The sequence below is a fragment of the Dipodomys spectabilis genome, unplaced genomic scaffold (assembly GCF_019054845.1).
Source record: "Dipodomys spectabilis isolate Male_0828 unplaced genomic scaffold, ASM1905484v1 ptg000178l, whole genome shotgun sequence".
Lineage (NCBI taxonomy): Eukaryota > Metazoa > Chordata > Mammalia > Rodentia > Heteromyidae > Dipodomys > Dipodomys spectabilis.
In genome coordinates, this window is record NW_024870855.1 from 1,813,253 (window position 1) to 1,815,421 (window position 2,169).

Consider the following 2,169-nt stretch of genomic DNA (forward strand, 5'->3'; position numbering starts at 1 on the left):
TAATTCTTAAGAGAGTTTGATTGGCTTAATACAGCCTATAGCTTCATTCCCTGGCTTAGGCAGTTATGTGGGCTTAATAATCGCTTGGATAGGAATAGGGAAGAGTATGTTGGATATTGTACTTCTGCATTGGTTTGTTTATCCTCTATTCTTTCATATGGTCTGTGCTTTTATCTCTTTGTTTATACATTTTGAGAGGTTTCTTTTCTGTTGTAGTTCTTCTTTGGAATTTTTATTTTGACAATTCTGTTTTATTGTATCTTTATTCTATTGTGCCTTTTTCCCAGCACAGATTTTTCCAAAGATGAGGTTGTGGGAAATACCAATCTATCTATGGATCAATCAATATGTAGTAAATGTACAGCTATTTTCTTGAGGGAATTTTTGAAGGCATGAGAATTGTATGTTCAACCCCAATGTGTTTCAATAGCCTGAGAGATTAGGATGAAAGATGTTGAGATGGGAATATTTATGAATACATCCTTTGACTTTTAGCTTGTGTGTGCACATGGAAGGGATTTTTGTGGTTTTTTTTTTTTTTTCTCCTGTTCCCTTGTAAGGTTCTCCTCCAATCTACCCATGATAAGTTAGGCTGGCAATGAATGCCATTCTCTGGTGTGGTTTGGAGTGAAGGGGCCTCAGTCTCCCCTTCTCCCCTCCCATCGGTCAAATCACAGTCAGACTGCCATTTGAAACTCCAGTTCATATAGGTGAGAAGGTGACTCTGAAGCTGCTCAGTTGAACAGTGACAAGCTTGTTGACCAGCAGCCGTTGCATCCAGGGCCTTCTAAGATGAGTTTTATGTACATAACTCATAGCTTTTCTTCATGTGACTTGTATGCTCATCAGCTTAAGAATTCACAGAAGAGGACGGCGCAGCGCCCTCGAGTGACGCGCGGTCTCCGCCCCGGCCCCGCCCCGGCCGGCGCCCGCCCTCCGCCCGGCCCTCCTGCGGCTTTGCCCACCGCTGCGGAGGCGGCACCGGAGTCGCCGGCTCTGCCACCGGCAAGGCGGCACCTGCGCGGCGGTGGACGCCAAGGCTCCGGCGCGGGCGGGCGATGGTGAGGCGGGGCGCGCGGACATGGCGTCGGGCATGAAGGAGGATGGCAAGGGCAGGACCAGGTGTCGGCGCGGGAGCAGCACTTCCACAGCCAAGTGCGGGAGTCCAGGATATGTTTCCTTATTTTTGCCATTCTGTACATTGTTTCCTACTTCATCATCACCAGATACAAGAGAAAATCAGATGAACAAGAAGACGAAGATGCCATAGTCAACAGGATCTCATCGTTTCTGAGCACCTTCACCCTAGCCGTTTCAGCTGGAACTGTTTTGCTGTTACCCTTCTCAATCATCAGCAATGAGATCCTGCTTTCTTTTCCTCAAAACTACTATATTCAGTGGCTTAACGGCTCCCTGATTCATGGCCTGTGGAATCTTGCTTCGCTCTTTTCCAACCTTTGTTTATTTGTGTTGATGCCCTTTGCTTTTTTCTTTCTGGAATCAGAAGGTTTTGCTGGCCTGAAGAAGGGGATCCGAGCCCGTGTTCTGGAGACCCTGGTCATGCTGCTGCTGCTGGCGCTGCTGACCCTGGGGATGGTGTGGGTGGCATTGGCGCTCCTCGACCAGGACGCGGCCAGCATGGAGTCCTTGTACGATCTCTGGGAGTTCTACCTACCCTATTTATATTCCTGTATATCATTGATGGGATGTTTGTTACTTCTCTTGTGCACACCGGTCGGTCTGTCCCGCATGTTCACCAGCAGTTGCTGGTGAAGCCAACCATTCTTGAAGACCTGGATGAGCAAATTTATATTATTACCCTGGAAGAAGAAGCACTCCAGAGACACTCCATGGTACTTGTGTATCGTGTCTTTATAGCGATTGAGTTGAATGGACAGATAATTGAGTAATAGGTGCTTCATGGGACAGGGACTCATCAAAAGGCTGATGGAGATGAGCGGTGGCCAGCTGGCCAGCGACCCCGGACCCCCTCCCCACCCAGCCCCCCAGGCAGTGGTCACTGGGGGCTGCAGACATCCACCCACAGCTTCTCAGCTGATCCAGACTGGCCTCACTTCTCACCCCTCCTGTAGAGAGGATATGGAGAACTCTGTGGCCTGGGGATGTGAATAGCTCTCAGCTCTCCACCAAGTAAGCAGAGCAGACCCT

General features: G+C 49.1%; 1 pseudogene; it reads left to right on the forward strand.

The window, feature by feature from the left end:
- Positions 1-1,110: 1,110 nt before the first annotated feature.
- LOC122120794 lies at positions 1,111-1,910 on the forward strand (annotated as a pseudogene).
- Positions 1,911-2,169: the final 259 nt, after the last annotated feature.